Below are 15,448 nucleotides of genomic sequence, written 5' to 3' on the forward strand. Positions count from 1 at the left end.
ACCTTAAAACTTATGGAATTATGGTCACTGTTCCCGAAATGCTGCCCTACTGAAACTTCGATTACCTAGCCGGGTTCATTCCCCAATACCAGGTCCAGTACGGCCGCATCCTGAGTTGGACTATCTACATATTGTTTCAAGAAGCCCTCCTGGATGCTCCTTACAAATTCTGCCCCATCCAAGCCCCTAGCACTAAGTGAGTCCCAGTCAATATAGGGGAAGTTAAAATCACCTACCACTACAACCCTGTTACCTTTACATCTTTCCAAAATCTGTCTACATATCTGCTCCTCTACCTCCCGCTGGCTGTTGGGAGGCCTGTAGTAAACCCCCAACATCGTGACTGTACCCTTCCTATTCCTGAGCTCCACCCATATTGCCTCGCTGCATGATCCCTCCGAGGTGTCCTCCCTCAGTACAGCTGTGATAATCTCCTTAACCAGTAATGCAACTCCCTCACCCTTTTTACATCCCCCTCTATCCCGCCTGAAGCTTCTAAATCCCAGAACATTTAGCTGCCACTCCTGTCTTTCCCTCAACCAAGTCTCTATAATAGCAACAACATCATAGTTCCAAGTACTAATCCAAGCTCTAAATTAATCTGCCTTACCTGTTATACTTCTGGCATTGAAACAAATGCATTTCAGACCACCAGTCCCGCTGTGCTCAGCAACATCTCCCTGCGTGCTCTTCGTCTTAGTCTTACTGGCCTTATTTACTAGTTCCCCCTCATTTATTTCACCTGCTGTCCTACTGCTCTGGTTCCCACCCCCCTGCCGCACTAGTTTAAACCCTCCCGAGTGACGCTGGCAAGCCTCGCAGCCAGGATATTTGTGCCCTTTCAGTTTAGATGCAACCCGTCCTTCTTATACAGGTCCCACCTGTCCCTGAAGAGATCCCAATGATCCAGATATCTGAAACCCTCCCTCTTACACCAGCTGTTCAGCCACGTGTTTAGCTGCACTATCTTCCTATTTCTAGCATCACTGGCACGTGGCACAGGGAGTAATCCCGAGATTACAACCCTAGAGGTCCTGTCTTTTAACTGACCTGCTCACTGATACTCAGTTTGGGTTCTGCCAGAATCAGTTTTTAAAAAATTATTCATTCACAGGATGTGGGTGTCGCTGGCAAAGCCAGCATTTATTGCCCATCCCTAATTGCCTTTGAAAAGGTGGTGATGAGCTGCCTTCTTGACTTGCTACAATTGGTGTGGTTAAATTGGCTGCAGAGTTTATCGCAGCCTTGACCCAGACGTGGGCACAAGCAGAATGGCAAAGAAGTGAACATAGCTGCCCTTGACATCCAGACAGCATTTGTCCAAGTATAGCACCAAGAAGCCTTCACAAAACTGAGGTCAATGGAAGGCCAAAGGGAATGCTGTCTATTTGCTGGAGATATAGCTGACACAAAGGAAGATGGTTATGATTGTCAGAGGCTAATCGTTACAGCCCGAGGATGTCAGTGCAGCACATGCCATCCCACATGAGTTGGTAACTTCCAGGTTTGGAATAATAGGTAACATTCGTGGCACGTAAGTGCTAGGCAAGGACCATTTTGAACAAAAAAAAGTCCAGTCAACTCTTCCTTGCCTTCTTCAATGGTACCACTATCACCAGGTCCCTCACCGTCAACATCTTAGGGGTGGCCATTGACCTGAAGCTGAACTGGACCAACTAGTCCAGTTGATGTAGATTAGATAAAATCTAATCTACATCAACAGCAAGGCTACACGAGCAGGCCATAGACTCAGTACTCTCCACCTTCTGATCCCTTAAAGCCTCTCCATATTCTGCAAGGCTCAAGTCAGGAATGTGATGGAATAATCACCACTTACTTGCTGTCCTTGAAGCTGCTAAGTTCGAGTTGCTAACTAACTACACTGGTTACGTAGAGCATGTTTTGAATCCGTCAGAACTTGGAGCAGAGATGCACTCGGTGAACTGCGTGTTGCGTTTGTACTTGTGCTCATACATCAGCTCTCCAGTTTAAAGACGGAGCCCGAAGATTTATATGTAACAAGTATTGCTGGGGGAACATTACTGAAGATAGCGCAGGAATCCGGTTTTGTTCTTGGAGATTCCAAACAATAATGCGACACATTCTGCAATATTGGAGATTTGCTTCAGTTTGATCCATAAAGCATCTGTAGAAGGGAACGGACCATCTGCTGAACATGTTCCAACCTGCAAGTTTTAGCCAATCAACATAGGGCTGCAAAATAAATAAATTCGAAATGATTCCAGAGCAACTGTAATCTACCAATTGATCATGTGAGTCTACTTATCATTCTTGCAAATATTTAAAAATACCAGCTTGAATTATTACTGTATCCTCACAATCCATTAGTTGTAAATGAGAGTCGACTTTCATTGTTAGGAAATTCTTTGGCACAGCAGCTTTATACACTAACTCTAAATACAAAATTTAGTTTGTACATTGAATGTTAATTCTTTTTCCACAGTTTATACTTTACACAAAAAATTTGAGAGTTGAGTATTTGGCGGATGCTGAGAGAAACATTTCTAGTGCTATAAATCCTGCTGCACTGTCCCGCTAATTAAGGCAAGAAACATGGGGAATGATACTGCACATGCCTCAGAGAAGAAACCTGATTTAATCCAGATGGTCATACAATGGTTCTGTTGTACTTATACTTCCCTGCTTGTTTGTTGCTTAATCTGTTTACCAGTGGGTGAGAGGTTCAGTGAGAAACTATGGCTAGAACATCAATTCTTTGTAAGGGAAATTTTCTGTGAACTATCATGAAGCAATGTGTCAAAAGGAAAATGTTTTTAAATATGATTTTAACTGAACGGTGGCAATGTGCCACAGATGAAGCCATCAGGACCAGGATGGAGCCAGAGAACGTGATCAGGTCTTAGATATAAGGTCATAGCACATGACAAGGATATGCCAGGAAATTAAATGGAAAGACACCCGAGAGTGCAGCTGAATGCTTTGGAGTAAAATTACAGACAGTATAATAGTTGGCTACAAGTGTTTTACAGATGTGATCCTCAATTGGTTTGGGACCTGGATATGCACAAATAACAGACATGAACGCAAATACAAAACTGTAACCAACCAGGGACCTCCTCAATACATCTGCAATTTATCCCCAGACAAGCTGTTGCTTTGGTCAATAATTTACAAAGAAGTTTTTAATCTGTTTTGTGAGAAATAAATGATGAATATGGAGGAGAATTGAGCAGCAAAAACAAACGGCACAGCCACTAATATGATTGAATGCAATGTCCGAAGTGCAAGATTACAGAAAATCTCCATCTACTGTTACTTTGCATTGAATGTGACTTTCAGAAAGTACAGAAGGATAAAGTGCCTTTTACACGTTGTACATTTTAAATAAATAACACAAGGAAAGCCCAGGAAAATATGATTCCTGAGATCAAATATGACATCTGATGCTTCTGCAAGATTTTATCCCAACCTGGAACTCCATTAGATAGAAGCCCAGATTGAATATAGGTCACTTAATACGATGGAGAGCAATCTGCAACCTGTACCCGTCTAGCAAGACTGCACGTCAGAAGCAAAACGTTGCAAACTTTATCCTTTTAAGTTTCATATGGAAGAGCATGCGGCTGTGACTCCTGTAATTTTCTGACTCAGTTCTTAGCTCAAAGCAGAAGTTTTGGAATGTCTGACTCTGCAACATTGTGCATCATTTATAGGAATGAAACAATGGCTGAGACAATGGCTGTTGTCTTCCAGATTCATAGGATGTGTAATCAGTTTAATGTCTCATTCAAAGGACACCATCTCCAACAGTGCAGCACTCGCTCAATACTACACTGAAGTCTCTCAAGAAGGGCTTTAACCCACCACTACATCCTTCTGATCTGGACAAAAGCGAAATACTGCGGATGCTGGAACTCAAATAAAAATAGAAAATGCTGCAAACATTCAGCATCTGTGGAGAGAGAGTTCTGAGGAAAGGTCGCAGACATGAAATGTTAACTTTGTTTCTCTCTCCACAGATGCTGCCTGATCTGCTGAGTGTTTTCAGCATTTTCTGTTTTTACTTCTGATTTAGAGGTGAGAGACAAGACAAATACCTATATACTGCATTTATCTACAGTATATTGACCTAGATTTTCCAGTCCGTGGTGAACAAATGGCTCTATCTGTTCATTTGTGCTTACATTTGCGCAAATCATGGATTCATTGAAATTTAGGCCAGGGAAGGAGGCCATTCAGCCCATTGTGTCTGTGCTAGCCAACATGTATCCATCCAGCCTAATCTCACTTTCCAGCTCTTGGTCCATAGCCTTGTAGGTTACAGCACTTCAAGTGCAGATCCAAATTCTTTTTAAATGTTATAAAGGTTTCCACCTCTACCACCCTTTCAGGCAGTGAGTTCCAGATCCCCATCACCCTCTGGGTGAAAAAGTTTTTCCTTGAATCGCCTCTAAACCTCCTATCTCTTACTCTAAATCTATGCCCACTGGCTATGGACCCCTGAACCCAAGGGAAATAAGGCCTTCTTATCCACTCTATCTAGACCCCTCATAATTTTATACACTTCAATTAGGTCTCCCCTCAACAGCCTCTGTTCCGAAGAAAACAACACTAGTCTTTTCTCGTAACTGAAATTCTCCAGCCCAGGCAACAACCTTGCAAATCTCCCCTGTACCCTCTCTAAAGTAATCACATCTTTCCTATAGTGTGGTGACCAGAACAGCATGCAGTACTCCAGCTGTGGCCTAACTAGTGTTTTATACAGTTCCAGCATGACCTCCCAGCTCTTGTATTCTATGCCTCAGCTAAAAAAGGCAAGTTTTTTTGATTCATTCTTGGGATGTGAGCGCACCCGGTAAAGCCAGCATTTATTGCCCATCCCATAGTGCAGCAATGAGGAAAGATTGGATAGGCTAGGGTTGTTTCCTTAGAACAGAAGAGGCTGAGGGGTGTCTTAATTGAGGTGTACAAAATTATGAGGGGCCTAGATAGAGTAGATGGGAAGGACCTGTTTCCCCTAGCAGAGAGGTCAATTACCAGGGGGCACAGATTTAAGGTGATTGGTAGAAGGATTAAATGGGACATGAGGAAAAACTTTTTCACCCAGAGGGTGGTGTGTTTCTGCAGTTCATTGCCAGGAATGGTGGTGGAGGCAGAAACCCTCAATTCTTTTAAAACGTACCTGGACTTGCACCTGAAGTGCTGTAACCTGCAGGGCCATGGACCAGGTGCTGGAAGGTGGAATTAGATTGGGCGCATGTTTGGAAGGTGCTGTCGAAGGAGGCTTGTTGAGTTGCTGCAGTGCATTTTGTACATGGTACACACAGCTGCCACTGTGCACTGGTGGTGGAGGGAGTGACTGTTTAAGGTTGTGGATGGGGTGCCAATCAAGTGGGCAGCTTTGTCTTCAATGGTGTTGAGATTCTTGAGTGTTGCAGCTGCACTCATCCAGGCAAGTGGAGAGTATTCCATCACACTTCTATCTTGTGCCTTGTAGGTGGTGGACAGGCTTTGGGAAGTCAGGAGGTGAGTTACTCGCCGCAGAATTCCCAGCCTCTGACCTGCTCTTGTAGCCACAGTATTTATATGGCTGGTCCATTTCACCTTTCTGGTCAGTGGTAACCTCCAGGATGGTGGGGGATTCAGTGATGGTAACAGAAGATGGTTAGATTCTCTCTTGTTGGAGATGGTCATTGTCTGGCACTTGTGTGGCATGAATTTTACTTGCATCCCCGTATACCTTCTTGATCACCTTATCTATCTGTCCAACCACATTCAGGGATCTGTGGACATGCACTCCAAGGGCCTTCCGTTCCTCTACACTTCTCAATATCCTACCATCTTCCCTTGCCTTGTTAGCCTTCTTCAAATACATTATCTCACACTTCTCCATATTGAACTCCATCTGCCACTGGTTCACCCACCTGACTAGTCCATTGATATCTTTCTGCAGTCTACAGTTATCAACAACTTGTCCAATTTTTGTATCATTTGCAAACTTTTAAATCATACCCCCTGCATTCAAATCCAAATCATTGATATATACCACAAAAAGCAAGGGACCAAGTACTGGGCTCTGCAGCACACCACTGGAAATGGCCAAATGACCAAAACATCCATCGACCGTTACCCTTTGCTTTCTGCCTCTGAGCCAACTTGCCACTTTGCCTTGGATCCCATGGGCTTTTACTTTTGTGACCAGTCTGTCATATGGGACCTTATCAAAAGCCTTGCTAAAATCAAGATAGACTACATCAAATGCACTACCCTCATCGACCCTCCTTGTTACCTCTTCAAAAAATTCCATCATGTTAGTCAGATCAGAAGGTGGAGAGTACTGAGTCTATGGCCTGCTCTTGTAGCCTTGCTTACTGTCTTTGATTAATCTGTATCTTTCTAAATGAGGATTTATCCTGTCCCTCAGAATTTCCAATAATTTTCCCACCATCGAGGTTAGGCTGACTGGCCTGTAATTACTTGGTCTATCCCTTTCTCCCTTTTTAAACAATTGTACAATGTTAACTGTCCTCCAGTCCTTTGACTCCACACCTGTAGACAGAAAGGATTGGAAAATGATGGCCAGAGCCTCCTCTATTTCTTCTTTTGCTTCCCTCAACAGCTGAAGATACATTTCGTCTGGACCTGGGGATTTATCCATTTTTAAACACAAGAACACAAGAAATAGGAGCAGAAGTAGACCATTCAGCCCATCGAGCCTGCTCCATCATTCAAAACAATCATGGCTGATCTTAGGATTCCACTCCACTTTCCTGCCCGCTCACCATATCCCTTGATTCCCTGAGAGACCAAAAATCTGTCTATTCCATTCTTAAATGTATTCAATGATGGAGCATCCACAACCCTCTGGGGTAGAGAATTCCAAAGATTCACAACCCTTTGAGTGAAGTAATTTCTCTTCATCTCAGTCCTAAATGATTGGCCCCTTATCCTGAGACTGTGTCCCCGTGTTTTAGATTCCCTGACCAGAGGAAACAATCTCTCGGTGTCCACCCTATCCAGCCGATTTAGAATTTTATATGTTTCAATGAGGTCACCTCTCATTCTTCTAAACTCCAGAGAATACAAGCCCAATTTACTTAGTTTCTCATAATAGGACAACCCCCTCATCCCAGGGACTAATCTAGTGAACTTTCACTGCACTGCCTCCAATGCAAGTATATCCTTTCTTAAATGTGGAGACCAAAACTGCCCACACTATTCCAGATGTGGTCTCACCAAAAACCTGTACAATTGTAGAAATACTTCCTTATTCCTGTACTCCAATCCCCTTGCAATAAAGGCCAACATGCCATTTGGCTTCCTAATGGCTTGTTGCACCTGCATGTTAACTTTCTGCATTCCTTGTACAATCACACCCAAGTCTCTTTGAACAGCGACACTTACAGGTTGCACACCTTTTAAAAAATATTCTGCTTTTCTGTTCTTACGACCAAAGTGCATAACTTCACACTTCCCTACATTATACTCCATCTGCCATCTTGTTGCCCACTCACTTAACCGTCTATATATCTTTGCAGCCTGTCTGCATCCTCCCCACAGCCTGCTTTTCCACCGAGCTTTGTACCATCAGCAAATTTAGATACATTGCTCTCTGTCTCTTCATCTAAGTCATTAATATGGATTATAATAGCTGAGGCTCCAGCACTGATCCTTGTGGCACTCCACTATTTACTGCCTGCCAACTTGAAAATGTCCTGTTTATGCCCAATAGTTGCTTCCTTTCTGTTACCAATCATCTATCCATGTCAATATATTACCCCCAACTCCATGAGCCCTTATCTTTTTTTTTAAAAAGAGATACAGCACTGAAACAGGCCCTTTGGCCCACCAAGTTTGTGCTGACCAACAACCACCCTTTTATACTAATCCTACATTAATCCCATATTCCCTACCACATCCCCACGATTCTCCTACCACCTACCTACTCTAGGGGCAATTTACAATGGCCAATTTACCTATCAACCTGCAAGTCTTCGGCTGTGGGAGGAAACCGGAGCACCCAGCGGAAACCCACACGGAGAACTTGCAAACTCCGCACAGGCAGTACCCAGAACTGAACCCAGGTCGCTGGAGCTGTGAGGCTGCGGTGCTAACCGCTGCACCACTGTGCCACCCGATTAATCTTGCCGATTAATCTTTTATGTGGCACCTTATCGAATGCGTTTTGGTAATCCAGGTATACTACATCTACTGGTTCCCCTTTATCTACCCTCCTAGTTACATCCTCAAAGAACTCTAATAAATTTGTCAAACAGAATTTCCTTTTAGTAAAACCATGTTGACTGGTTCTAATCATTCTTTGCTTTTTCAAGTGCATTGTTAAGAAATCCTTAATAATAGATTCCAGCATTTTCCCACTGACTGATGTTAGGCCAACTTCCAATCTGATGGGAACATTCCCAAATCTAAGGAATTTTGGAAAATCATAGCTAGTGCATCCATTATATCTGCAGCTGTCTTTTTCAGAACCCTTGTATGTAGGCCATCAGATCCTGAAGGTTTGTCAGATTTTAGTCTTAAGTTTCTCCAATACTTTTTCTCTGCTGATATGAATTTCCTTAATTTCCTCACTCTTTTTAGTCCCTAGGTTACTGTCTATTTCTGGTATAGAACTTGTGTCTTCTACTGTGAAGACAGACACAAAATGTTTGTTCAATGCCTCTGCTATTTCCTCATACCCCATGATAATTTCTCAGGTCTCTGCTTCCAAGGGACTGACGTTTACTTTAGCTACTCTCTTCCTTTTGATATACCTAGAAAAGCTCTTACAATATGTTTTTCTGTTACTGGCTAGTTTACTCTCATTCTATTTTTCCTTTTTTATCAACTTTTTGGTGACCCTTTGCTGGTTTCTAAAACACTCCCAATCCTCAAACTTGCTACTCTTTGTTGTAACATTGTAAGCCTTTTCTTTTCGTCTAATTTTATCCTTAACTTCCTGAGTCAGCCATGGATGGGTCTTCCTAGTTGAGATTTTGTTTTTCAAAGGAGTATATTTTGTTGAACATTTTGAATTGTTTCTTTAAAGGTTTCCCACTGTTCATTTATCGCCATACCTTTTAATCTATTTACCCAATTTACCTTAGATGTTAAACCCCTAAATACTTAATCTCTCACTATGTTAATTTCACCTAATATTTCACACTCCTCCCCCTGATTGCAAGGTTTGTATCATCCCTCTTTTTTGTGAAAACAAATGCAAAGTATTAAGAACCATACCCTTAGTCCTCTGCCTACACACATGTTATCATTATGGTCTCCAGTAGGTCTCTTTCCTTAGTTGTCCTCTTGCTCTTTATGTATTTATAAAAAAATCTTTGGGTTTTCCTTGATTTTACTTGTCAATATTTTTTCATACCCTCTCTTTGCTTTCCTAATTTCCTTTTTAATTTTACCCTACACTTTTTATACTCCTCTAGGTTTTCTGCAGTATTGAGCCCTATCAGAAGCACATATAAGAGCCTGATGGGACTTGACAGGATGGATGTTGAAAGGATGTTTCCCCTCGTGGGAGGCCAAAAACTAGGGGCACAGTTTAAAAATAAGGGGTCTCCCATTTAAGACAGAGGTGAGGAGAAATTTTTTCTCTCAAATGGTCGTGAGTCTATGGAACTCTCTTCCCCAGAGAGCGGTTGAGACAGGGTCATTGAAAGATTTTAAGGCAGAGGTAGACAGATTCTTGACAAACAATGGAGTCTAAGGGTATCGAGGGTAGGTGGGAAGCTGGAGTTGAGTCCACATACAGACCAGCCATGATCTTATAGAATTGCAGAATAGGCTCGAGGGGCCGATTGGCCTACTCCTGCTCCTAGTTCATATGTTTGTATAAACTTCCTTCCTTTTATTCTTTGTCCTCTCCTTTAAGCTCCTTGACATCCAGGGGGCTCTGGATTTGTTAGTCCCACCCTTTTTTTTTTAAGGGAACATACTTGCTGTGAACCCTCACTATCTCTGCCTTGAATGCCTCCCACTGATCTGACACTGATTTACCTTCAAGTAGCTGTTTTAAGTCTACTTTAGCGAAATCACACCTCAGCTTAATAAAACTAGCTTTTTCCCGATTGAGAACTTTTATTCCTGGTCTATCCTTGTCCTGTTCCATGACCACCCTAGATCGAACTGATTTATGATCACTTTCATCAAAGTGCTCCTCAACTGATACCCCTTCCACCTGCCCAGCTTCATTCCCTAAAACTAAGTCCAGAACTGCCCCCTCTCTTGTTTGGCATTCTATGTACTGGCTAAATAGGTTCTCCTGAATGCATTTTAAGAATTTTGCTCCCTCTGTACCTTTCAGACTAGTACTGTCCCAGTTAATATTAGGGTAGTTGAAATCTCCCACCAGCACTGCCCTATTGTTTTTGCACTTCTCAGAAACTTGCCTATATGTTTGCTCTTGCATCTCCCTTTGACTGTTTAGGGTTCTATAGTACATTCCCAGTCATGTGATTGCCCTTTTCTGTTCTTCTGTTCAACCCATATGACCTCACTTGATGATCCTACCACCATATCACCCTCCTCACAGATAGAACATGGAACATAAAACAGTACAGCACAGTACAGGCCCTTCGGCCCACGATGTTGTGCCGAACCTTTAACCTACTCTAGGATCAAACTACCTACATACCCTTCATACTACTATCATCCATGTAATTGTTTCTTTAATAAATACTGCAACCTCCCCTTCTCCCTTTTTATCTGCCTATATATCTCATCTGAAAATCTGTAACCAGGAATGCTGAGCTGCCATTCCTGCCCTCCTTTCAGCCATGTCGCAGTAATAGCTATATCATACTCCCACGCGTTAATCTGTGCTCTCAACTCATCTGCCTTATTCCTTAGACTTTTTGCATTGAAATATATACCATATAGCATTGCCAAACTCCCTTGTTGTCTACTTTCTAGCCTTCGTTTTGTCTGTCTTCCAAACATTCATAATGATTTACTGTCTTCCATTTCCAACTTTTCTTCTCTCCCTTCTGAATCTACTCTCAGGTTCCCACCGTCCTGCCAAGCTAGTTTAAACCCTCCCCAACAGCACTAGCAAAACCTCGTATGAAGATTTTGGTCGCAGTCCTGTTGAAGTGCAACCTGTCTGGTTTGTACAGGTCTCACCTCCCCCAGAAGTAGTCCCAATGCTTCAGGAATCTAAAGTCCTCTCCAGCACCATCTCCTCAGCAATGTATTCATCAGCTCTATCTTCCTATTTCTGTACTCGCTAGCACCGGCAGTAATCCAGACATTACTACCTTTGAAGTTCGCTTTTCAATCTCCTAGCTCCATAAACTCTGTCTATGTCATTGGTGCCAATATGGAGCACAGTCTCTGGCTGTTCACCCTCCCCCCTCAGAATGTCCTGCAGCCGCTTAGTGACATCCTTGACCTTGGCACCAGGGAGGCATCCTACCATCCTGGAGTCACGTCTGTGGCCACAGAAACATCTATTCCCCTCGCTATTGAACCCCATACCACTATCGTTCTTCCAATCTTCTTCCTCCCCCCTCCCCCAACTCACACCATGCAGCTGAGCCACCCATGGTGCTGTGGATTTGACCCTGCCGGCACTCCTCAGAGGAGACATCACTCTCACTAGTACTGGAAAGCGAGATGAATTCATGGGAGCCCTGCCCTGCCTGTCGGTCCTCCTTGTCCTTCTGGCAGTCACAAAGAACAGTACAGCACAGGAACAGGCCACTCGGCCCTCCAAGCCTGTGCCGATCTTGATGCCTGTCTAAACTAATACCTTCTGCACTTCCAGGGCCCATATCCCTCTATTCCCTTCCTATTGATGTATTTGTCAAGATGTCTCTTAAACGTCGCTATTGTATCTGCTTCCACCACCTCCTCTGACAAGAAGTTCCAGGCACTCACCACCCTCTGTGTAAAAGACTTGCCTCGCACATCCCCTCTAAACTTTGCCCCTTAAACCTATGTCCCCTAGTAACTGACTCTTCCACCCTGGGAAAAAGCTCCTGACTATCCACTCTGTCCATGCCGCTCATAACTTTGTAAACCTCTATCATGTCGCCCCTCCACCTCCATCTTTCCAGTGAAAACAATCCGAGTTTATCCAACCTCTCCTCATAGCTAATGCCCTCCAGACCAGGCAACATCCTGGTAAACCTCCTCTGTACCCTCTCCAAAGCCTCCATGTCCTTCTGGTAGTGTGGTGACCAGAATTGCATGCAATATTCTAAGTGTGGCCTAACTAAGGTTCTGTACAGCTGCAACATGACTTGCCAATTTTTATACTCTGTGCCCCGACCGATGAAGGCAAGCATGCCGTATGCCTTGTTGACTACCTGATCCACCTGCGATGCCACTTTCAGTGACTTGTGGACCTGTACGCCCAGATCTCTCTGCCTGTCAATACTCCTAAGGGTTCTGCCATTTACTGTATACCTCCCACCTGCATTAGACCTTCCAAAATGCATTACCTCACATTTCTCCGGATTAAACTCCATCTGCCATTTCTCCGCCCAAGTCTCCAACCGATCTATATCCTGCTGTATCCTCTGACAATCCTCAACACTATCCGCAACTCCACCAACCTTTGTGTCGTCCGCAAACTTACTAATCAGACCAGCTACATTTTCCTCCAAATCATTTATGTATACTACAAACAGCAAAGGTTCCAGCACTGATCCCTGCGGAACACCACTAGTAACATCCCTCCATTCAGAAAAACACCCATCCACTGATAACCTCTGTCTTCTATGACCAAGACAGTTCTGTATCCATCTTGTCAGCTCACTTCTGATCCCGTGTGACTTCACCTTTTGTACCAGTCTGCCATGCGGGACCTCGTCAAAGCCTTTACTAAAGTCCATATAGATAACATCCACTGCCCTTTCTTCATCAATCATCTTCGTCACTTCCTCAAAAAACTCAATCAAATTAGTAAGACATGACCTCCCCTTCACAAAACCATGCTGTCTCTCGCTAATAAGTTTGTTTGTTTCCAAATGGGAGTAAATCCTGTCCCAAATAATCCTCTCTAATAGTTTCCCTACCACTGACGTAAGGCTCACCGGCCTATAATTTCCTGGATTATCCTTGCCACCCTTCTTAAACAAAGGAACAACATTGGCTATTCTCCAGTCCTCTGGGACCTCACCTGTAGCCAATGAGGATGCAAAGATTTCTGTCAAGGCCCCAGCAATTTCCTCCCTTGCCTCCCTCAGTATTCTAGGGTTGATCCCATCAGGCCCTGGGGACTTATCTACCTGAATGTTTTGCAAGACACCCAACACCTCCTCCTTTTTGATAATGAGATGACTGAGACTATCTGCACTCCCTTCCCTATGCTCCTCATCCACCAAGTCCTTCTCCTTGGTGAATACTGATGCAAAGTACTCATTTCGTACCTTGCCCATTTCCTCTGGCTCCACACATAGATTCCCATCTCTGTCCTTGAGTGGGCCAACACTTTCCCTGGTTACCCTCTTGCTCTTAATATACGTATAAAAAGCCTTGGGATTTTCCTTAATCCTGTTTGCCAATGACTTTTCATGACCCCTTTTAGCCCTCCTGACTCCTTGCTTAAGTTCCTTCCTACTGTCTTTATATTCCTCAAGTGCTTCGTCTGTTCCTAGCCTTCCAGCCCTTACAAATGCTTCCTTTTTCTTTTTGACTAGGCTCACAATATCCCGCGTTTCCCAAGCTTCCCGAAACTTGCCAAACTTGTCTTTCTTCCTCACGGGAACATGCTGGTCCTGGATTCTAATCAGCTGATGTTTGAAAGACTCCCACATGTCAGATGTTGATTTACCCTCAAACAGCCGCCCCCAATCTAAATTCTTCAGTTCCTGCCTAATATTGTTATAATTAGCCTTCCCACAATTTAGCACCTTCACCCGAGGACTACTCTTATCCTTATCCACAAGTACCTTAAAACTTATGGAATTATGGTCACTGCTCCTGAAATGCTCCCCCAGTGAAACTTCGACCACCTGGCCGGGCTCATTCCCCAATACCAGGTCCAGGATGGCCCCATCCCTAGTTGGACTATCTACATACTGTTTCAAGAAGCCCTCCTGGATGCTGCTCACAAATTCTGCCCCATCCAAACCCCTAGCACTAAGTGAATCCCAGTCAATATAGGGGAAGTTAAAATCACCCACCACTACAACCCTGTTACCTTTACACTATCTTCCTATTTCTAGCCTCACTGGCACATGGCACAGGGAGTAATCCAGAGATTACAACCCTAGAGGTCCTGTTTTTTAACTTTCTACCTAACTCCCTAAACTCCCCCTGCAGGACCTCATCACTCTTCCTGCCTATGTCATTGGTACCGATGTGTACCACAACCTCTGGCTGTTCACCCTCCCCCTTCAGAATGCCCCCTGTCCGTTCAGAGACATCCTTGACCCTAGCACCAGGGAGGCAACATAACATCCTGGAGTCTCTTTCACGTTCACAGAAGCGCCTATCTGTGCCCCTGACTATAGAGTCCCCTGTAACAATTGTTCTTCTGCGCTTTGTCCCTCCGTGCTGAACAACAGTTCCAGCCATGGTGCCACTGCTCTGGCTGCTCCTGCTGTTTTTCCCTGATCGGCCATCCCCCCCAACAGCATCCAAAATGGTATACTTCTTCGAGAGGGGGATAGCCACAGGGGATTCCTGCACTGACTGCCTGCCCCTTCTAGTGGCCACCCATCTATCTGCCTGCACCTTGGGTGTAACCACTTCTCTAAAACTCCTGTCTATGATGCTCTCTGCCACCTGCATGCTCCTAAGTGCATCCAGTTGCTGCTCCAATCAATCCATGCGGTCTGTGAGGAGCTGCAACTGGGTACACTTCCTGCAGATGTAGTCATCCGGAACGCTGGAAGCGTCACGGACTTCCCACATCTCACAGGTGAAGCACTTGACCCCTCTAACTGTCATTTCTAGCACCAATTAATTAATTAATTTAAAATAAATAAATGCTTATTATATCCTTACTAAATTATGTTACACTTAACTATGTGGTCCCTAGTGCTAGATTCCTACTATATATATTAAATGCTAACTAAATACAGTAATCTCCTCCCTCTGGTTTAGTTACTCTACTTATTAATTAGTTGATTAGTGTTTTAATCAATTTTTACCAATGTTTTATTTTCAAATTCAGTACAAATTCCCTACCAGCCAATCAGGTCACAACTTTCCTGTGATGTCACTTTTTTTCCCCCACCCGAGGTCACTTACCGGTCTGGAACTCCGCCCTCCGAATCAGTGGGGTGGTTACAGAGTTTGTTGGGGGTTGGGAGGGCAAGCAGCAATGACAATGGCTTCATGATGTTTAACTGCAAAAAAGTGTACCTTATCCAGGACTGGATGTGGGACAAGTAGTCTGACAACACAGACACTGGAGAAGTGGAGCGATGATGATGAGGTAGAGCTGGGTGTCGCCAGCAGATGATGTCGCAGAGGAGCAGCATGTAGATGAGGAATAAGA

At 43.9% G+C, this 15,448-nt stretch overlaps 1 protein-coding gene across 11 annotated transcripts in view; it reads left to right on the forward strand.

Annotated features, from left to right (window-relative positions):
- Positions 1-15,448, forward strand: part of LOC137350732 (leucine-rich repeat-containing protein 49) — a 422,174-nt gene that overhangs the window by 390,387 nt on the left and 16,339 nt on the right. The gene's annotated exons all lie outside the window — the stretch shown is intronic.

Source organism: Heterodontus francisci, chromosome 35, assembly GCF_036365525.1.
Source record: "Heterodontus francisci isolate sHetFra1 chromosome 35, sHetFra1.hap1, whole genome shotgun sequence".
Classification (NCBI taxonomy): domain Eukaryota; kingdom Metazoa; phylum Chordata; class Chondrichthyes; order Heterodontiformes; family Heterodontidae; genus Heterodontus; species Heterodontus francisci.